The 23,283-nt window shown below is 43.3% G+C and overlaps 1 long non-coding RNA gene across 1 annotated transcript; it reads right to left on the reverse strand.

Moving 5' to 3' along the window:
* Positions 1-5,411: 5,411 nt before the first annotated feature.
* On the reverse strand, positions 5,412-22,647 carry LOC137332115 (uncharacterized). The gene is made up of 3 exons (XR_010965587.1): positions 22,559-22,647; positions 19,544-19,582; positions 5,412-5,682 (listed from the first exon to the last, which is right to left on the reverse strand). It is a non-coding gene; the product is annotated as an uncharacterized lncRNA (long non-coding RNA).
* Between the last annotated feature and the right edge of the window lie 636 nt (positions 22,648-23,283).

The raw sequence follows: 23,283 nt of genomic DNA on the forward strand, positions 1-23,283 counted from the left end.
GGGGTTCAGGTACATAGATCATTGAAGTGTCATGAACAGGTGCAGAAAATAATCAAGAAGGCTAATGGAATGCTGGCCTTTATATCTAGAGGACTGGAGTACAAGGGGGCAGAAGTTATGCTGCAGCTGTACAAAACCCTGGTTAGACCACACCTGGAGTACTGTGAGCAGTTCTGGGCACCGCACCTTCGGAAGGACATATTGGCCTTGGAGGGAGTGCAGCGTAGGTTTACTAGAATGATACCCAGACTTCAAGGGTTAAGTTAAGAGGAGAGATTACACAAATTGGGGTTGTATTCTCCAGAGTTTAGAAGGTTAAGGGGTGATCTGATTGAAGTTTATAAGATATTAAGGGGAACAGATAGGGTGGATAGACAGAAACTATTTCCGCTGGTTGGGGATTCTAGGAGTAGGGGGCACAGGCTAAAAATTAGAGCCAGACCTTTCAGGAGCGAGATTAGAAAACATTTCTACACAGAAAGGGTGGTAGAAGTTTGGAACTCTCTTCCGCAAACGGCAATTGATACTAGCTCAATTGTTAAATTTAAATGTGAGATAGATAGCTTTTTGGCAACCAAAGGTATTAAGGGATATGGGCCAAAGGCAGGTATATGGAGCTAGATCACAGATCAGCCATAATCTTATCAAATGGCAGAGCAGGCACGAGAAGCTGAATGGCCTACTCCTGTTCCTATGTTCCTAACCAAAGGTGACATGAGGAAAAAGTTTTTTATGCAGTGAGTGGTTAGAATCTGGAATGCACAGCCAGAAGGGGTGATGGAGGCAGATTCAATCATGGCTTTCAAAAGGGAACTGGATAAGTACTTGAAAGGAAAAAATATGCACGGCTACGGGGATAGGGTGGGGGAGTGGGATTAGCTGGATTGCTCTTGCATAGAGCCGGCACGGACTCGATGGGCCGAATGGCCTCCTTCCATGCTGTAACCTTTCTATGATTCTAATTGGCCTTTCCCCAATTTAGAACTTTCACTCCTGGTCTATCCTTGTCCTTTTCCATAACTATGCTAAATCTAACTGAATTATGATCAATAGCACCTAAATGCTCTCTCACTGATACTCCTTCCACCTGCCCAACTTCATTCCCTAAAACTAAATCCAGAAGTGTCCCTGCTATTGTTGGGCTTGCTACGTACTGGCTAAAAAAGTCCTCCAGAATGCAATTTAAGAATTCTGCGCCCTCTATACCTTTTATACTGATTGTATCCCAGTTAATATTCGGGTAGTTGAAATCTCCTACTATTACTGCCCTATTGTTTTTGCACTTCTGAGAAATTTGCCTACATATTTGCTCTTCTATCTCCCTCTGACTGTTTGGGGGTCTATAATACACTCCCAGCAGTGTGACTGCCCCTTTTTTGTTCTTTAGCTCAACCCATATGGCTTCATTTGATGAACCTTCTAACATATCATCCCTCCTCACAGCTGTAATTGTTTATTTAACCAATATTGCAACCCCCTCCTTTTTTATCCCCCTCTCTATCTCATCTGAAAACCCTGTAACCAGGAACGTTGAGCTGCCATTCCTGCTCCTGTTTAAGCCATGTTTCAGTAATTGCTAAGATATCGTACTTCCACATGTCTGTCTGTGCCCTTAGCTCATCTGCCTTATTCACTACACTCCTTGCATTGAGGTATTAAGCACTGCCAAACTCCTTTGTTGTCTAGTTTCTAACCCTTGTTTCCTCTGCCTTCCAAACTCACTTACTAATTTTCTGCCTTCCATTTCCAGCTCTGCTTCTCTCTCTTCTGAATCTACGCTCAGGTTCCCATCTCCCTGGCAAGCTAGTTTGAACCCTTCAACAGCACTAGCAAACCTTCCTGCGAGGAAATTGGTCCCAGCCCTGTTGAGGTGCAACCCATCCGGCTTGTACAGGTCCCATCTCCTCCAGAACTGGTCCCAATGCCCCAGGAACCTAAAGCCCTCCCTCCTGCACCATCTCTCCAGCCACGCATTCATCTGCACTATCCTCCTATTTCTAAACTCACTAGCGCGTGGCACCAGTTGTAATCTGGAGATTACTACCTTTTGGGGTCTGCTTATTAATTTCTTTCCTACCTCCTTAAATACTGCCTGCAGGACCTCATCCCTCTTTTTACTTATGTCATTGGTACCGATATGGACCATGACCTCTGCCTGTTCACCCTCCTCCCCCAGAATGTTCTGCAGCCGCTCAGTGACATCCTTGACCCTGGCACCAGGGAAGCAACATACCATCCTGGAATCACGTTCGCGGCCGCAGAAATGCATGTCTGTTCACCTAACAATAGAGTCCCCTATCACTATTGCTCTCCTGACCTTACTCCTCCTCCACCACCCCCATACAGCTGAGCCACCCATGTTGCTGTGGACTTGGCGCTGGCTGCACTCCCCAGAGGAACTCTCTTCCTTAGCAGTATTCATACCGGTTAGAGAGTGAGATGCACTCAGGGGACTCCTGCACTACCTTCCTGCTCCTCGGCTGTCTGGCGGTCATCCAGTCCCTCTCTGCCTGCACTCTGCTAAGCTGCGGGGTCACCACCTCCCAAAATCCGGAGCTTGAACTCCTCCAGCTGACGACACTTCCTGCACTTGTGGTTGTCCAGGACACGGGAAGCATCCTGGGGTTCCCACATGGCACAGGCCATGCATTTGACGGGTCTGAGCTGCCCTGCCATGCCTCGATTTATTAGATTATTAACTAAACTTAATAGATATAAACTAAAAAGTTTAAAAAAAACACTCACCAGCTACTCACCAATCAGCTCCGTCCCTTGTGCTGACATCACTTTAGGTTATTTCCTCGCTTCCTGGGCCTTGCTTTTTACCTGCTCAGATGCTCCAGTGCTCTGCCCCCCGGTCTCTCGCAGGTCCGCGCCCGCTCTGGACTCCGGGGTCCCGATTAAGGCCTAGTCCCTGGGCTTTGCTTTTTACCTGCTCCAATGCTTCGATGCTCCGCCCCCCGGTCTCTCTCCATGGCCTCGCTCTTCCCTAAATCTGTAACCTCCTCCAGCCCTGCAACCCTCCGAGATCTCTGCACTCCTCCAATTTTTGCCTCTTGAGCATCCCCGATTTTAATCGCTCCACCATTGGCGGTCATGCCTTCAGCTGCCTAGGCCCTAAGCTCTGAAGTTCCCTCCCTAAACCTCTCCACCTCGCTACCTCTCTCCTCCTTTAAGATGCTCTTTAAAACCTACCTCTTTGACCAAGCTTTTGGTCACCTGTCCTAATATCTTCTTATGTGGCTCAGTGCCAAATTTTGTTTGATAATCACTCCTGTGAAGCACCTTGGGACGTTTTACTACATTAAAGGCACTGTATAAATGCAAGTAGTTGTTGTGTTGCTGTTGACCACCACAAATCGCTTCCCAGTTGTCAATGCGCCATAAAAGATCATCTTTGGGATTCGTTCATCAGACATTCACACCACATGACCTGACCATCGCAGCTGTGCCTTCACAATCACAGAATCTATGCTTGCCATGTCAGCTTTTTTGAGAACTTCAGTGTCGGGGACCTTGTTTTGCTATTTGATCTTCATTTGTTGTCTCAGGCAGCTTAGGTGAAAGTGATTCAGTTTCTTAATGTTGTACAAGTTTCACAGGCATAAAGCAGGTTCATCAGAATGGCAGCCCTGTAGACTTTGAGCTTGAATGATGGAAGATGGGAACAATTCCATCTACTTCCCTGTCCTTGCAACATCTCTCTTCAGCTTTTTGTTTGCTGCTATGCTTCTCATGGCTTTCAATAATCTCGAAATAGGAGTTAGATCAGATTCAGGACTGATGGGCAGGTCTTAAACCTTAGACGACGTCAAGCTAAAACAAAGGTGTTGGAAGAATTTGTTCATGAACTCCTTTGCTGATGACTTGTAATAGCTGGCCTGCAATTTGGCATGCCTATCAGCCTTAAAAAGACAGGGGTACCCTTCCAACCAGCCTCAGGCAAGGATTACACTCCACCAACCATCACTATTGGTGATCACACGCTTCAGATTCACCTACCTGGGCAGCACCCTTTCTAGGGAAGTCCATATTGATACAGAAGCATCCTACAGAAAGGCCAAAGTCAGCTTAGCTTTTGGCAAACTCTGTGAGCGTCTCTGGGACAAGAGAGGTGTCAGCTGGCAGATCAAGCGCAAAGTAATTACCATTAGTGCCTGTAAAATAACACAATTTTTCTTCACACCTTTTTGGACTGAGATGCTGTACTCAGGCAATGAATAATAATTCACATGATAACGTAACAAAATATTCAGTAGATATACAAGTTCACATACAGTGGTACATCATTCCGTAAATTCAGCAGTCGAACAGTGACTATGTGTACACAATAGGGCCGATTTTAACTCCATCCACCCAGCGTAAATGGGGTGGTAGTGGCCCGAAAATGGTGTTGGGTCACTTAGCACCTCATTTACGCTGACGCTTTGGCTTCTGCCATCTTGGGTACCTGAGCTAGGCGGCCAGGCCACCTGCCTATTTCAGCCGTGAGGCCACTTGTAATGTGCAAATCAGAGTTCTACAACGTTTATAGGACCCTGACTGCAATTTCGAGGTACAAATTAGTAGATAATGCGGATAATGCGCCGTGCATGCTCCACCCATTTGTACCAGACTGTGAGCAGCTTAACCAGTGGTTTTTAAAGGGATTGCTGGAGGTTGCTCAAAAAACTGCCCAGGAAATGCCTTTTTTTGTGGGACCCACAAAAAAACTCCTGCCCACTGCAGGGACATCCATAATTGTTTCCTCCCTCCCCCCGGCTCCAACTGCTGGCTGGCTCAGCATGGGAACCAGCTGATATCCCACCCTCCCACAACTGGCGAGCTGCAGCAAGGTGCCAACTTAGCGCATACAGCTCGCTGGTGGCATGTAAGTTAGGCCCAGGCCTCAAAATGGCTTGGGCCTCATGCCAGAAAGAACAGGCAGGCAGCCTGTCCGCTCTGCTTGTCACCTGCCCTCTCTCCGAAGTTAAAATCGGCCCTAATTAGTTTTCTATATGTCTTAGAATGCATCATAGCAGACGCTGGAACTTCTATTGAGTGACTTTTGATGATGTCATTTAAAGTATCAAACACTCGTTTTCATTGCTAGACATTTACTATCACAATGCCTAATGTAGAGGCCTGGCTGTCTCCAAAAGTAACTAATGCACATATCCTGTTGAAGTTACCAGTAACACAGTCGTGCTATGTTCACCTAGGAAAGAACCCCCCCAAAAATTTAATTTTTAGCTTCCATGTTCACAAATAGGAGTGTGAGGTTTATTTCTTTTCAACTTGTAGCTAAGTTGTGTTGCTTTCCTCCCCCTTTTAGCAAAAATGGATAAAAGTTTAAAGTTCATTGGAATATTATGCAATTCGAAATCAAACTATTCAGATCATGTATGGAATCTTCAATTTATGGTTGAGTGAATAAATGGGTCGTTGACAAGGTTACAGCCTAAGTAATATGCAGCAGCATAAGTAGCTATCAGTATAATTTAGTTCCACCGCTGAAGCTTATTTGGTTATTTTTGAATCCACAATTTTCAGGCTAAGTTCAAGAATAATATTCTGTACCATACACCTCCACCCTTGTCAGATATGCAAGGCTCAATATATTATCAGCTGAGTTTCTTTACAAAGTGTTGAAGCACAAAAGATATATTATGTACACACTCCTTGCTCGTTGGTTAGTAATCACTGAAAAAAAGCACAAAATAATGATTTGGTTATAAATACAAATTTCAGCAAGATGGCATGTTTAATGATCGTCCAAAATAAAAAGGTTCAAATTTGAAATTAAAAATCTATTGATAAATTGTGATAATGTTGCTATCAAAATCAGAATCATATTTGTTCCACCAAGCCACATAGACAGGTCCCAGGTTCGATTCCTGGATGTGCTGAACTAACTGATCTCAGCCAGTTCAGCACTTAGGGCAAATACAGATGCCCCAGTATTCATGAGATAGGAAGGTGAAAATTTGGCAGGGACCCTGCTCTTGATTGCTAACCAGTGACCCCTATTGGAAGTTATTTAGCCAGTACATTACATTGGGCTCGATGTTACCAGGGCTGCGGGTTCGCGGCGGGGGGGGCTATTGGGCGTGTGGGTAACGCGCCCGGCGAAATCAGTCTGCCCCCCGCGTGATCGCAGCCTAATTGGATCCACTTACCTGGTCTTCCGGGTTTCCCACTGCTGATCTGCGCGGCGGGCGGACTGCGCATGCGCAGCAAGCTCTGTCAGCTGGAGGAGCTCCATTTAAAGGGGCAGTCCTCCACTGACAGATGCTGCAACAAATAGCAAAAATTACAGCATGGAGCAGCCCGGGGGAAGGCTGCTCCCAGTTTAATGATGCCTCACTCCAGGTATCATTAGATGGGGTGAGGAGGAGGGGAGGACAGAGATCGTCCCCCCGGCGGGTGGGAGGAAGCGGCCTGCCTCTGCCACCAGGAAGGCCTGGCTCGAGGTGGCAGAGGAGGTCACCTGCACCACCAACATATCGCCCACCTGCATACAGTGCAGGAGGCGCTGCAATGACCTAAGTAGGTCAGCCAAAGTGAGTACACTTCCTCATTCCCCTACACTCCATCTGCCCCATCACCACCCCCACCCCACATCTCCTCCTGCACTGCCAACACTACTCTGTCACATCACCCCTCATACCCATTCAAACCTCATCCTCATCTTACCTGCACTTACTCACCTCGCCAGTACTCATCCCACCACTACCACTCAACCCAATCCTCATACAATCTCATGGCTCTATCTCATACTCACCCTCTCATGCATCTCTTTCACAGTCAGCCTCACTCAACCTGCCACTACCTGTGCTGCAGCCACAGGGCATGCATCACATATGTGCAGTAGGAAGCGTAAGGCAAATGTGTCGTGAGCATGAAGGGGATGTACAAGGGTGTTTGAGGGTTTGTCATGGTTTTTACTTATATTGAATTTCTGACCAACTCACATTACATATTATATTGGCACCACTACTGCCACATCTTTGCGAATCTTGTCTGATTTGTGCAATAATGCCCTTTCCTGAGGATCACAATGAAGACCCACACCTGATGCCACCCATTGTGTCACTGCAGAGTGGGTGTAGGTGTATTTGCAGGGCTCTTTTGTGCAGATGACTGAGAGACGTCGGCGATGTCCCCGGTGGCACCCTGGAAGGATGAGGAGGAGAAGTTGTTGAGGGCAGTGGTGACTTTCACAGCGACAGGTAAGAAGATGGTGCTCGGGCCAGCTGGGAGCAGCTCAGCATGAAGGAGGCTGCAGATGTCCACGACTACATGTCGAGTGACTCTGAGCTTCCATGTGCACTGCTCCTCAGAGAGGTCCAGGAAGCTGCGCCTCGGTCTGTGGACCCTGTGGCGAGGGTAGTGCCCTCTGCGACGCATCTCTCTCTGCGGTTGCCCTCCCTCCTGCTGTGCAGGTGGATGTGTCACAGCACTCTGTTGTGGAGCTCCACTTGTCAGAGGTGGATGGCGTGGCCGGCGAGGCTGGTGAGGCTGTTCGCCCTCCGAGGAAGTCATGACTGCAGCTATGGTGGCTCCCATCCGCAAGATGTACATCTGAGGGGGTCCGCAAGGTAGGTACATGTCTCTGGACCCCGGGGTAAGTGTGCAAGTTGGTGAATTTTCTTGTCAGGAGGAGGGTGGTAGAGGCCAAACTTTGTCCCAAGTGACAGAGTGGCCTCCTGCAATGAGTGAGGGTCTCCCCCCCCCCCCCACCTGTCAAATGGACCTTTGCAGCTGCCACAGGCTGACAGCTGCAACACGTCCATTTCAACTTGGAGTGTTTCCCCCAGTATGGGAAACAGTCCCAGTTGTCTCTAAAATCCCACCCCTCCTCACATAATCCCTTAATCAGGTCTGTTAATGACCTGAAATAGCTAGATAAATATTGTCAAGTGGCATCCCGCTGGCTTTAATTGCCTGCGGGATTCCCACATGCGGGGGCTGCGCACGCACGTCGGCGCGTCTGTGGGGAACCCGGAAGTGGGCGGGTTGGAGCCGGGCTCCCGACCCGCTCCGGGATTCCCCGATTTTGGGAGCCCCCCCGTCAGGAACGCACCCAATAGCGGGTGCTAAAATGAAGCCCATTGAATCTACAGCACAGAAACAGGTCATTCGGCCCAACTGGCCTATGTCGGCGTTTATGTTCCACACGAGCTTCCTCCCTCCCTACTTCATCTTCCCCTATCAGCATACCCTTCTATTCCTTTCTCCTTTGTGTGCTTATCTAGCTTCCCCTTAAATGTATCTATGCTATTTGCCTCAACTACTCCTTGAGGTAGCGCGTTCCACATTCTTACCATTCTTTGGGAAAAGAAGTTTCTCCTGAATTCCCTATTGGATTTATTAGTGACTATCTTATATTTATGACCTTTTGCTTTGGACTCCCCCACAAGTGGAAACATTTTTTCTGACTACCCTATCAAACTCTTTAATTATCTTAAAGACCTCTATAAGGTTACCCCTCTGCCTTCTTTTCTAGAGAAAAAAGTTCCAGCTTGTTTAGCCTTTCCTGATAAGGATATCCTCTCAGTTCTGGTATCATCCTTGTGAATCTTTTTTGCAACTTCTCCAAATCTCTATATCCTTTTTATAATATGCAGATCAGAACTGTGCACTGCACTCCATGTGTGGTCTAACCAAGGTTCTATACAAGTTTAATAAAACTTCTCGGCTTTTCAATTCTATCCCTCTAGAAATGAACCCCAGTGCTTGGTTTGCTTTTTTTATGGCCTTATTAATTTGTGTCACTACTCTTAGTGATTTGAGTATCTGTACCCCCAGATCCCTTTGTTCCTCTACCCCATTTAGACTCTTATTATCCAAGCAGTATGTGACCTCCTTACTTTTACTATCAAAATGCACCACCTCACATTTATCTAAATTGAAATTCATTTGCCAATCACATGCCCATTCTGCAAGTTTATTAATGTCTTCTTGCATTTTAATGCATTCTTCCTTTATATTAACTACACCCCCCAATTTCGTGTTATTTGCAAATTTTGAAATTGCACTTCCGATTCCCAAGTAGAAATCATTGATATAAATGGTAAACAACAGTGGTCCCAGCACCAATCCCTGCGGAACAGCACTTCCCACCTTTTGCCAGTCTGAGTAGCTACCCTCAACCCCGACTCTCTGTTTTCTGTTTTATAGCCAGTTTGCTATCCATTCTGCTACCTGTCCTCTGACTCCACATGCTCTGACCTTAGTCATGAGTCTATAATGTGGTATCTTATCAAAGTTCTTTTGAAAATTCAAATATATTTCATCTACTGTATTACCCTTGCCTACTCTTTCTGTTACTTCTTCAAAGAATTCATTAAGGTTGGTCAAGCACGACTTTCCCTTCTGAAATTCATACTGACTACTCTTATATTTTTGTTCTCTAGATGTTTTTCTATTACATCTTTGAGTAAAGATTCCATTATCTTTTCTACCACTGATGTTAGCTAATTGGTTTATAGTTCCCTGGACCTGTTCTATCTCCCTTTTTAAAAATAGGAATCACATTAGCTGTCCGCCAGTCCTCTGGCACGATTCCCTTTTCTAATGAATCTTTAAATATATGTAAAAGTGCCTCTGCTATCTCTTCCCTAACTTCTTTTAACAGTTTCTCTTTATATACTGTGTCAAAACTGTTCATGATTTTGAACACCTTATCAATTCTCCCCTTAATCTTCTCTGTTCTAAGGAGAACAACTCCAACTTCTCCAGTCTCTCCACATAATTGAAGTCCCTCACCCTGGCACCATTCTAGTAAATCTCTTCTGCATCCTCTCTAAGGCCTTGATGTCCTTCCTAAAGTGTGGTGCCCAGAATTGAACACACTACTCCAGCTGAGGCCTAACCACTGCTTTATAAAGGTTTAGCATAACTTCCTTCCTTTTGTACTTTATGCCTCTATTAATAAAGCCCAGGATCCCATATGCTTTTTTAAACAGCCTTCTCAACTTGTCCTGCCACCTTCAAAGATTTGTGTGTGTGCACCCCCAGGCCTCTGTTCCTGCACTCCTCTAAAATTGTACTATTTAGTTTATATTGCCTCTCCTCATTCTTCTTACCAAAATGCATCACTTCACACTTCTCTGCATTAAATTTCATCTGCCATATGTCTGCCCATTTCACTAGTCTGTCTATGTCCTCCTGAAGTCTGTTACTATCCTCCACATTGTTTACTACATTTCTGAGTTTCATGTCATCTGCAAACTTTGAAATAATACCCTCTATACCTAAGTCCAGGTCATTAATATATATCAAAAAGAGCAGTGTCCTAATACTGACCCCTGGGGAACTTCTCTCCAATCTAAAAAACAACCGTTCACCACTACTCTCTGCTTTCTGTCCCTTAGCCAATTTTGTATCCACACTGCCACTGTTCCATGGGCTTTAAGTTTGTTAACAAGTCTATTATGTGCTACTTTATCAAATGCCTTTTGAAAGTCCATATACACATCAACCGCACTATCCTCATCAACACTCTCCGTTACTTCATCAAAGAACTCAATCAAGTTAGTCAAATACGATTTTCCTTCAACAAATCCGAGCTGACTTTCATTTATTAGCCCATACTTTTCCAAGTGCCAAATTATTTTGTCCCAGATTATTGTCTCAGAAGTTTCCCCACCACCGACATTAGGCTGATTGGCCTGTAATTGCCGGGTTTATCCCTCTCCGCTTTTTGAACATGGGTGTAACATTTGCAATCCTCCAGTCCTGTGGCACCATCCCCATATCTAAGGAAGATTGGAAGATTGTGGCCAAAGCCTCCACAATTTCCACCCTTACTTCCCTCAGCAACCTAGGATGCATCTCATCTGGACCTGGTGACTTTTCTACTTTGAGTAATGCCAATCTTTTAAGTACCTCTTTATTTTCATCCTATCCAATATCGCTACTACTTCCTCCTTTACTGTTACAATGGCATCATCCTCTTCTCTAGTGAAGACGGTTGCAACGTATTCATTTAGTGCCTCAGTCATGCCCTCTGCCTCCACAAGAAGATCTCCTTTTTTGTCGCTAATCGGTCCCATGCTTCCTTTGATGACCCTTTCAGATGTTTATAAAACACTTTTGGGTTCCCTTTTATGTTAGCTGCTAATCTATTCTCATACTCTCTTTTTGCCCTTCTCATTCCCTTTTTTAGATCTCCAGTGTACTTTCTGTATTCAGCCTGGTTTTCTACTGTATTACCAACCTTAGATTCATCATACGCCTCCTTTTTCTGTTTCATTTTAATCTCTGTATCTTTAGTCATCCAGGGAACTCTAGCTTTGAATGCCCTTTCTTTCCCTATTGTCTACTCTGTACCCGAACTAACTCCTCCTTGACGATCTCTCATTGTTCAGTTACTGTTTTGTCTACCAATTTTTGACCCTGGGCAAGATCCCTTTTTAACTCACTGAAATTTGCCCTCCTCCAGTTAAGCATTTTCACATTTGATTGTTCCTTGTCCTTTTAATTATTCTAAATTCTTCTAAACCTAATGATATTACTATCACTATTCCCCAAATGCTCCCCCACCGAAACATGCCCCACTTCATTCCCCAGAACTAGATCCCAGCACTGTTTCCTTCCTGGTTGGGCTGGAAACATACTGTTCCAGAAAGTTCTCTTGAACACATTTCAAGAATTCCTCCCCCTCTTTGCCCTTTACACTGTTAATGTCCCAGCCTATTTTGGGATAATTGAAGTCCCCATTATCACTACTCTATAGTTCTTGCTTCTTTCTGTAATTTGCTTGCAAATGTTCTCCTTTATCTCCTTCCCACTATTTGGGTGGCTTATAGTATTGAATAATAAATGAGATCATGGAATTATCAGCAGAATAGAACAGAAACAAATGATTAAAACCTTGATTCATTTTAACATGAGTGAGAACTGATATTTGATCCCCCAAAAGATGTAATGGAACATTTTTAGTTCAGTTGTGGAATAAGTGTCAGCTCAAATCAAAATCAAATCTGCTGACTATGGAAAGTTTGTTAAAGGTTTAGAATTTCACTCCAACCTGACATATTCCATTTGAAAGATCTTAATGGATATATTGTGACTTATATTCACTGATGGATTTCATCATACATGCACTATCTTCCACAGATGTTTAAAAATAATTAAAATCAAGCTGAAGTTGCTTCTTAATACTAGCTGAGATTCTGTGGTATTGCACACAGGGAAGGCAAGACCAGGTGTAGATTTCAAGTGAGACGGGATAAGAAGCCGGGGAGCAATTGGGCTCAGGAATGCAGATGTAATTCAATTCCTGTTTTAAAATCATACATTCTGTCCTTATTTTAATATAATACCTTGATTTTATGTATTTTTATTTCTGGTTACATAGAATTAACAGCACAGATACAGGCCATTCAGTCCAACGGGTCTATGTCAGTGTTTATCCTCCACACGAGTCTCGTCCCACCTCACTTCATCTCACCCTATCAACATATCCTATTCCTTTCTCCCTCATGTACTGATCTAGCTTCTCCTTAAAGGCATCTATGCTACTTGCCTCAACCACTCCATGTGGTAGCATGTTCCACATTCTCACCACCCTGGTTAAATAGCAAAACTTGTGGCAACTGGAGGAGGGTGTAATTATAGCATGACACGTTTACACAGGCAGTCTCCATTACAAATGTGGACATAGGTATTTCTAATGGGTAAAGTTGACAGTAAGTGTGCACAGATATGATTTTGAATATATAGATTATAGATAGATGTGTAATTTCCCCAGTAAATTCTATGGCTGGGAATTTCCTCGGAGCTGGTCACTCTGTGCCACCAGAAGTGCGGGGTAAACCCCCGTTTACGACGATACAGTGGGACTAGCTTCAAGGACATTCCGGTCTATGTGTATTCATGTATTCTTCAGTTAGGAAGACAGGGCTGCCAGGATATGCTCCATGGGTTTTCCCCATCCCCTAGGTAGCTTCCTTAACATACTACAAAAAACACCAAAACTCATCAATTATGGAAGGCAAATTGAATGGACCTAAACATACCATTGTGAACCCACTGCCGCTGATTCTCCCCCTTCCCTAGCTGTGGCTCAGTCGGTAGCACTTGTGCCTCTGAGTCAGAAGGTTGTGGGTTCATAGTCCCACTCCAGAGATTTGAGCACAAAATCCAGGCAGATACTCCAATGCAGCATTAAGGGAATACTGCACTGTCAGAGATGCCGTCTTCAGATGAGATGTTAAACTGAGGCCCTGTCTGCCCTCTCAGGAGGATGTAAAAGATCTCACAGCACTTTTGAAGAAGAGCAGGGGAGGTGTCCTGGCCAACATTTATCTCTCAACCAACATCACAAAAAAAGAACAGATTATCTGGTCATTATCATATTGCTGTTTGTGGGAGCTTGCTGTGTGCAAATTGGCTGCCAAGTTTCCTACATTACAACAGTGACTACACATCAAAAGTACTTCATTGATTGTAAAACACTTTGGGATGTCCTGAGGTTGTGAAAGACGCTATATAAATACAAGTCTTTCTCTTTTCCTTCTTTCTTCCCCCCGCCCCCCCTAGTAACTAATGTTTCATTCTGACTATAAAAAATGTCAGTCTAGAAATTCGGCCACGTAGTGCCTGTTTATCGGGCACAAAATAGCCTTCTAATCCTCCAACTGGGTACTATAAGATGGGTTGCTGCTTTCGGGACAGAAGGGGTAAGCAAAGAAAACTGGATGAGAAATGAAATAAAATATGGCCAACCTGGCAAGTATAGTCTCCTCAGTAGACATAAGAAATTAAAAACTATAACATATAAAAAATTTTGGGCCGGATTTTTCTGCAAAAATAACACGGGCCTAACAGGGCTCACCATTATTTCTGTGCAAATGGTAGAGCAACTTCCGGGGACCGCACATGCGCAGTTAAACGCGGAAATCCGGAAGTTGCTCTACCAGATGCCCTGCTCCTCTCAAAGCTTTGTGAGAATGGCATCTCGACAGCTGATTTACCGTTCAGATGAATGGAACAGTGTGAAGTTTCTGCATTGACCTGATGGATACAAACTAATCTGGCCAAAAAAAAGTATGTTAAGCTTTTTTAAGTCTAAGCTCACTTTTAACGGCATGATAAATCTTAATGACTGCCAAACAACCTCTTTGGCACTGAAAATTTACTTCTACAGGTGTGGAGGCTCATTCCTTCAGATTTTAATTGTAGTTGGACATTTAAAAAAATTTTTTTTTATTTTTTTACATTTTCTTTTTGTCACTTTTATCTCTGTCTCGTAATTCAATATTTTCTTATCCCCTCTTTATTTTGCTTTCTGTACATTGAATTCACTATTCTAACTTGCACTTCCTGGTTCTCACTCTTGGCTGCTCATCAGATGCTTTAATCTGATTGGTTAAGGGGATAGATAGTTGCTTGCCCCATTCACACAGGTCCCAGATGCCCTGTAGGGGGAGCCGTTTTGGATTCCGCGCCCCATGACAGGAACTTGCCATGAATAAAAACAAGAAAAGTTTATGGGTAAGTGCAAGTCTAAACAGCGACGGGACCGTTCATTCGCCGCTCAGAGGGCCTTTATGTCTGTGTGTACTTCTTGTCTATAAAACCTTACTTCCTGTTGTCATGTTTCTGTTGCACTTTCATGCTAACTTTTTCCATTATAAATTTCTCTCTCCACATTTATAATGGTAATTGTCTATGTAAACTTTTCATATTGTAGTTATACCCTCTTACCAGAAGTGGTGCTGTTAAGCCTTAGTTTTGCTTCTCCCCAGCTCCTCAGCCTATGCTGCAGAGAAACAACTCTACTTTCCTGCTAGTAACAAAAAAGTATATAATATATTAAAAATCTTATGTCTTCATACACTTCCTATCAACTTTTTTCTATTATAAATTCCTATGTCCACATTTACAGTGGAAACTGCCAATGTAAACTTGTCAGGCTCTAATTACATCTTCCCCCAGTGGAGGCACTGCAGTGCCAACACTGGCAGGAGGGTGTAATTACTGTGTGGTAACATAGGAACAGGAGTAGACCATTCAGCCCCTCGAGTCTGTTCCGCGATTCAGTTAGATAATGGCTGATCTGTATCAAGTTTACATTATAATGTGGAACTATGAATTTATAATTGAAATACAAAATTAAGGACAGAATTTATGACTTTAAAATGGGGACTGAAATAAATCTGTGCTGCCTAATCCAATTATTCCTCCTTCCTTCAACCCTGTTTCATTTGAAGACAACACACGGTCTTCACTCCCCAAGTGTAATGCCGCGAGAGATGAACTAATATTATGATCATTTTGTAAATCCATTTTCACCTAGGCATTCTTTTATATCCCTGACGACCATGTGTGCAGGAAGTGTATCCAGCTGCAGCTACTGACAGACCGCATTGCGGCACTGGAGCTGCGGATGGATACATACTGGTGCATTCGCGATGCTGAGAACCACGTGGATAGCACGTTTAGCGAGTTGGTCACACCGCAGGTAAAGGGTGTACAGGCAGGAAGTGAATGGGTGACCACCAGGCAGAGTAAGAGGTGCAGGCAGGTAGTGCAGGTGTCCCCTGTGGCCATCCCCCTCTCAAACAGATATACCACTTGGATACTGTTGGGGGGAATGACTTATCAGGGGAAGGCAGCAGCAGCCAACTTCCTGGCACCATGGGTGGCTCTGCTGCACAGGCTGGGAGGAAAAAGATTGGAAGAGCTATAGTGATAGGGGACTCAATTGTAAGGGGAATAGATAGGCGTTTCTGCGGCCGCAACCGAGACTCCAGGATGGTGTGTTGCCTCCCTCGTGCAAGGGTCAAGGACGTCTTGGAGCGGCTACAGAACATTTTGGAGGGGGAGGACGAACAGCCAGCTGTCGTGGTGCACATAGGCACCAACGATATAGGTAAAATAGGGGACGTGGTCCTAAAAGCGGAATATAGGGAGTTAGGAGGTAAATTAAAAAATAGGACCTCAAAGGTAGTAATCTCAGGATTGCTACCAGTGCCACATGCTAGTCAGAGTAGAAATAGGAGGATATTTCAAATGAATACGTGGCGAGAGGAGTGGTGCAAGGAGGAGGGATTCAAATTCCTTGGGCATTGGAACCGGTTCTGGGGGAGGTGGGACCAGTACAAACCGGACGGTCTGCACCTGGGCAGGGCCGGGACCGCTGTCCTAGGGGGAGTGTTTGCTAGAGCTGTTGGGGAGGGTTTAAACTAAAGTGGCAGGGGGTTAGGAACCTGAGCAGGGAGACAGAGGAAAGCGTGTCAGGAAGGGACAGAAGGTATGGAGTAAAAGGTAAAGTGTTAAAAAAGGAAAAAGCAGGAACTAAGTGTCACAAAACATATTTGAAAGTTCTTTATCTGAATGCACGTAGCATTCGTAACAAAATGGACGAGTTAACGGCACAAATAACTACGTATGGGTATGATCTTGTGGCATTACAGAAACATGGCTCCAGGGTGACAATGACTGGGAATTAATTATGCCAGGGTATTTAACAACCAGGAAGGACAGGCAGGAAGGAAGGGAAGGTGGGGTGGCTATGTTAATAAAGGAAGGAATCACTGTAATACAGAGAAATTATATTGGGACAAAGGATCAGGATAATGAAACAGTTTGGGTAGAGATAAGGAATAATAAAGGGAAAAAAACACTAGTGGGCGTAGTATATAGGCCTCCTAATAGTTGCAACTCTGCTGGAAGAAGTATTAATCAGGAAATAGTCGGGGCATGTAATAAGGGAACAGCTATAATTATGGGGGATTTTAACTATCATATTAACTGGACAAATCAAATTGGGCAGGGCAGCCTTGAAGAGTTTATTGAGTGTATTAGGGATGGATTTCTTGAGCAGTATATAACTGATCCTACAAGGGGGCAAGCAACCTTGGACCTGGTCCTGTGTAATGAGCCAGGATTAATTAATAATGTCCTAGTTAAGGATCCCCTTGGAATGAGTGACCATAACATGGTTAAATTCCATATCCAATTAGGGGGTGAGAAGGTTGTTTCTCAAACAAGCGTACTGAGCTTGAATAAAGGAGACTATGATGGTATGAGAGCGGAATTGATTAAAGTGGACTGGGAAAATAGATTAAAGGGTAAGACGGTACATGAGCAGTGGTGTTCACTTAAGGAGTTATTTTACAACTTTCAAAAAAAAAATATTCCACTGAGGAAAAAAGGGTGTAAAAGAAAAGACAGCCATCCGAGGCTAAGTAAAGAAATCAAGGATAGTATCCGACTAAAAACAAGGATATATAAGGTAGCCAAACTTAGTGGGAGGATAGAAGATTGGGAAGTCTTCAAAAGACAGCAAAAAGTAACTAAAGGATTGATTAAGAAAGGGAAGATAGATTATGAAAATAAATTAGCAAAAAATATAAAAACAGATAGCAAGAGTTTCTACAGTTATATAAAAAGAAAAAGGGTGGCTAAGGCAAACGTAGGTCCCTTAGAGGATGAGACTGGGAAATTAATGGTGGGAAACATGGAGATGGCAAAAATGCTGAACAAATATTTTGTTTCAGTCTTTACGGTAGAGGACACTAAGAATATCCCAACATTGAACAAACAGGGGGCTCTAAGGGGGGGGGAAGGAGCTAAATATGATTAAAATCACTAAGGAATTGGTACTCAGTAAAATAATGGGACTCAAGGCGGATAAATCCCCTGGACCTGATGGCTTACATCCTAGGGTCTTGAGGGAAGTGGCAGTAGGGATTGTGGATGCTTTGGTAATAATTTTCCAAAATTCTCTGGACTCGGCAAAGGTCCCGGCAGATTGGAAAACTGCTAATGTAACTCCCTTATTTAAAAAGGGTAGTAGGCAGAAGGCTGGAAATTATAGACCAGTTAGCCTAACATCTGTGGTGGGTAAAATTTTGGAGTCTATTATTAAGGAGACAGTAACGGAACATTTAGATAAACATAATTTAATAGAACAAAGTCAGCATGGCTTTATGAAGGGGAAGTCATGTCTGACAAATTTGCTTGAGTTCTTTGAGGACATAACGTACAGGGCGGATAAAGGGGAACCAGTGGACGTGGTGTATTTGGACTTCCAGAAGGCATTCGACAAGGTGCCACATAAAAGATTATTGCTCAAGATAAAGAATCACTGGATTGGGGGTAATATTCTGGCATAGGTGGAGGATTGGTTATCTAACAGGAAGCAGAGAGTTGGGATAAATGGTTCATTCTCGGACTGGCAACCAGTAGCCAGTGGTGTTCCGCAGGGGTCGGTGCTGGGTCCCCAACTCTTTACAATCTATATTAACGATTTGGAGGAGGGGACTGAGTGTAACATATCAAAGTTTGCAGATGATACAAAGATGGGAGGGAAAGTAGAGAGTGAGGAGGACATAAAAAACCTACAAGGGGATATCGACAGGCTGGGTGAGTGGGCGGAGATTTGGCAGATGCAATACAATATTGGAAAATGTGAGGTTATGCACTTTGGCAGGAAAAATCAGAGAGCAAGTTATTATCTTAATGGCGAGAAACCGGAAAGTACTGCAGTGCAAAGGGATCTGGGGGTCCTAATGCAAGAAAATCAAAAAGTTAGTATGCAGGTGCAGCAGGTGATCAAGAAGGCCAACGGAATGTTGGCTTTTATTGCTAGGGGGATAGAATATAAAAACAGGGAGGTATTGCTGCAGTTATATAAGGTATTGGTGAGACCGCACCTGGAATACTGCGTACAGTTTTGGTGTCCATACTTAAGAAAAGACATACTTGCTCTCGAGGCAGTACAACGAAGGTTCACTTGGCTAATCCCGGGGATGAGGGGGTGGACATATGAGGAGAGGTTGAGTAGATTGGGACTCTACTCATTGGAGTTCAGAAGAATGAGAGGTGATCTTATTGAAACATATAAGATTGTGAAGGGGCTTGATCGGGTGGATGCGGTAAGGATGTTCCCAAGGATGGGTGAAACTAGAACGAGGGGGCATAATCTTAGAATAAGGGGCTGCTCTTTCAAAACTGAGATGAGGAGAAACTTCTTCACTCAGAGGGTAGTAGGTCTGTGGAATTTGCTGCCCCAGGAAGCTGTGGAAGCTACATCATTAAATAAATTTAAAACAGAAATAGACAGTTTCCTAGAAGTAAAGGGAATTAGGGGTTACGGGGAGCGGGCAGGAAATTGGACATGAAGCTGAGTTCGGATCGGTCAAGGCCCTGTGGGTGGCGGAGCGGGCCCAGGGGCTGAGTGGCCGGGTCCTGCTCCCACTTCTTGTGTTCTTTAGATTTGAGGTTAGGATCAGATCAGCCATGATCTTATTGAATGGCGGAGCAGGCTCGAGGGGCCGATTGGCCTACTCCTGCTCCTATTTCTTATGTCCTTATATAATATCTGGTTCACATCTACAGATACTGTCTTAGCATCTCCAATCTCTCGATTTTATTTGTTCAAGGTCATGGATTAAATCAGCTTTTTGCTCAGTCTTCTGACACACATTTTGAACGAATCTTGAACATGTGTTTATTAAGCTAGTGGGTTCATTTCAGAAACTCAAAAACATGTAACTTCGTGACTAAATGTTCCGGCTGAATTAGGGAAGCATAAGTATGTTACCTTTTGCCAACATCCTGGAATCGGCAGACCATCTGGGCCCTATAATGGACACAGAAACATGGATATAATGAATGAATGAACTCTAATTCATTCTGGTTAAGTCATACATTCTCTTTATAATAATCCTTTTGGGAGTCATGTTGAAACCATGGTATATATTGAAGATTGCCTTACAGCGAAGATGCTTGAATTTTGAAGAAAAAGAGAAAATGCTGGATAAAATTCAGCAGGTCAGGCAGCATGTGTGGAGAGAACAGATAAGTTAACATGTCAGGTGTGGACCCTTCATCAGAATTGGAATGCCTGAAACGTTAATTTGTCTGTTTTCGCCTGGCCTGCTGACTATTTCTGTTCTTATTTTAGATTTCCAGCATCTGCAGTATTTTGCTTTTTTTGTTCATATTGGTTTAACTTTGAGTTTATTTAATGAGAACATTAATGGCACACTTTTTATTACAAGAGTAAGGAAGGATGAACCATTTCTGAAAGACAGTCTTAAATGGGTTATATAGCTTTGCTTCTTGTGTGCAATAATGAGGAATTTACAGCAAGTATGCTGTTTATGCACAAGCCATAATATTTGCTTTTTATGTGTAGCTTAAATAAAATAATCATGCTGCCTTATCATGTCAGAAAGCCTTAAATCACAGGAACGGGCGGGTGGGGCCTCATTTAATTTCACACTTCAAGGATATCATCTCTGAAAACACATCAATCCAGTAGTACTGCACTGTAGTGCTATGCTAGATTAGGAGCACAAACCTAGAAGAGGGCCTTACTGGATCTAAATTTCTCAGTAGTTTATTTGGAAGCAGAACATTTTTGGACATTGCGGCATTTCTGATATACACTAGGCATTTTTATATTGAAGTGTTTACGCCTGGTATGAGGCTGTAGCTTGATGTCCTGTAATCTTGAAGATTAATCCATCAGTTGTTTAGAATCAAAAGTATTAATCTTAATGTTATTACACTGTGACAAGTATGGCACAATTGGATTATGATAACAATTATGTTTAACAGAAAGCAACAAAATCCCTGTTGTGAGTCATAAATGACTAGCGCTATGACAGAAGCTGCATTGAATTTTTTGAGGGGGTGACTAGGCGTGTGGATGAGGGTAACGCAGTGGATGTGGTATACATGGATTTCAGTAAGGCCTTCGATAAAGTCCCGCACAGGAGACTGGTCAAGAAGGTACGAGCCCATGGAGTCCAGGGTGCCTTGGCACTTTGGATACAAAACTGGCTTAGTGGCAGAAGGCAGAGGGTGATGGTCGAAGGTTGTTTTTGTGACTGGAAGCCTGTGGCCAGTGGGGTACCACAGGGATCTGTGCTGGGGCCCTTGCTGTTTGTGGTCTACATTAACGACTTGGATATGAATGTAAAAGGTATGATCAGTAAGTTCGCTGATGATACAAAAATTGGTAGGGTGGTAAATAGCGAGGAGGATAGCCTCAGTCTGCAGGACGATATAGATGGGTTGGTCAGATGGGCGGAACAGTGGCAAATGGAATTTAACCCGGAAAAGTGCGAGGTGATGCACTTTGGAGGGACTAACAAGGCAAGGGACTACACAATGAATGGGAGGACCCTAGGCAAGACAGAGGGTCAGAGGGATCTTGGTGTGCAAGTTCACAGATCCCTGAAGGCGGCGGAACAGGTAGATAAGGTGGTAAAGAAGGCATATGGGATACTTGCCTTTATTAGCCGAGGCATAGAATATAAGAGCAAGGAGGTTATGATGGAGCTGTATAATACACTGGTTAGGCCACAGCTGGAGTACTGTGTGCAGTTCTGGTCGCCGCACTACAGGAAGGATGTGATCGCTTTGGAGAGGGTGCAGAGGAGATTCACCAGGATGTTACCAGGGCTGGAGCGCTTCAGCTATGAAGAGAGACTGGGAAGATTGGGTTTGTTTTCCTTGGAGCAGAGGAGGCTGAGGGGGGACATGATTGAGGTGTACAAAATTATGAGGGGCATAGATAGGATGGATACTCAGAAGCTTTTTCCCTTCGTTGAGGGTTCTATAACAAGGGGGCATAGATTCAAGGTAAAAGGCGGGAGGTTTAGAGGGGATTTGAGAAAGAACTTTTTCACCCAGAGGGTGGTTGGAGTCTGGAACTCACTGCCTGAGAGGGTTGTGGAGGCAGGAACCCTCACAACATTCAAGAAGCATTTGGATGAGCACTTGAAATGCCATAGCATACAAGGCTACGGACCAAATGCTGGAATATGGGATTAGATTAGACTGGGCTTGATGGCCGGCGCGGACACGATGGGCCGAAGGGCCTCTATCCGTGCTGTATAACTCTATGACTCTAATATATAGGAGTATATTGCAATAGGTTCTGGGTATCTTTTTACATGTTGATTAGTTTCAAGATGCAGAAAGTTTTCCAGTGTCAGTAATTGAGTCTCAAAATAAAAGTGTAAAAGCACAGATATTTTATATATTTACTATCAGAATCATTTACTAGGGGATTTTAAATATGGCAAACTTACTTTAATGGTAGATTAAAATAATCTTATTCCAAGTGATAATGTTTTATTTAATTAGTTTTTCTGATAGCAATACACATTGCAAAAGGTATAATCATTCTTAGTCAGAATAAACACAGTTCAGTCAGAAAATATTGATTGTCATAAATATAATCACAACACCTACAATAAGTAACATTTAAGATTTTCAGATAATAATAATTACTGTAGTATGAAACCAAGCAGGGCCTTATTTTTCAACGTACTACAGTAAAGGTGTTATGCATGAAGTGTATCAACATACCACATCTCTGACACAACTGGAAAGCATGAATGTCCCAAAGCTATTTGCCCACCACCTACTATTGAAGATAACCTGTCTCAAACTGTTTCCTTTACATCTGCATTGTCTGACAGTGTAGTTATAGAGTGCGATTGATGTTCTACAGTATAAACCTTTTAAAAAGAATTTGCTTTTTCCTTTGAACATCATAAATTTGTGGACATATTTCTAAGATAAAGCAGAAATCACATACCACTGGACAAGGTTGATCTAATCCAGGGGGGCCTTGTTCTCCCTTCTGCCCCTTAAGTCCTTTTTTGCCCAGGTAACCTCTCTCCCCCTGCGGAGATAATTATTGTGTGGTTAAGAAATATTAAACAAATTGTTTGGAATTTAAACACAATCAAATGTAACATAGATACAGCATCGGCTAATGGTTATCGATGCAAAAGGCACAATTTTCCTTTATTGCATTCATTAAATTTACACAGTAGAATCCAGTTATATATATGAAGTAAGAAAAGAGCAGAAAGTTGCATATAACAGGAATGGATTCACAAACTGAACAGACACTTAACCAAGGCATTGTTTTTACAGCTGTCTGCAGCGTATTGAATTTTTCAAACTGTAGCCCAATTTGTAGGATTCATATTTGCACACAATTGGTGCTTAAATAAAATGACTTCAGAGTGGAACATTTTGCTCTTTTTAAATTTGTTTTGGATATGTATTGTGGCATTTTGGAAGTATCTTGACCAAAATTTGTGCATTTCTGTTTTTGTTCAACTGTGCTGTGGCACCTAGAAAGATAGATTATTATTTTTATTTATCTTGTTTTTAAAATATTCATGCAAGCTGACCTATGACTTAAAAAAGCTGACAGAGACCCAAAATAGCTGAGAACTCAAAAAAAAACAATGTACAATTGAAAAGTAACCCTGAATAAAGGCTAATGACCATGGCTTCGGATTTAAGATG

This window comes from Heptranchias perlo, chromosome 14 (genome assembly GCF_035084215.1).
Source record: "Heptranchias perlo isolate sHepPer1 chromosome 14, sHepPer1.hap1, whole genome shotgun sequence".
NCBI classification, from domain to species: Eukaryota; Metazoa; Chordata; class Chondrichthyes; order Hexanchiformes; family Hexanchidae; genus Heptranchias; species Heptranchias perlo.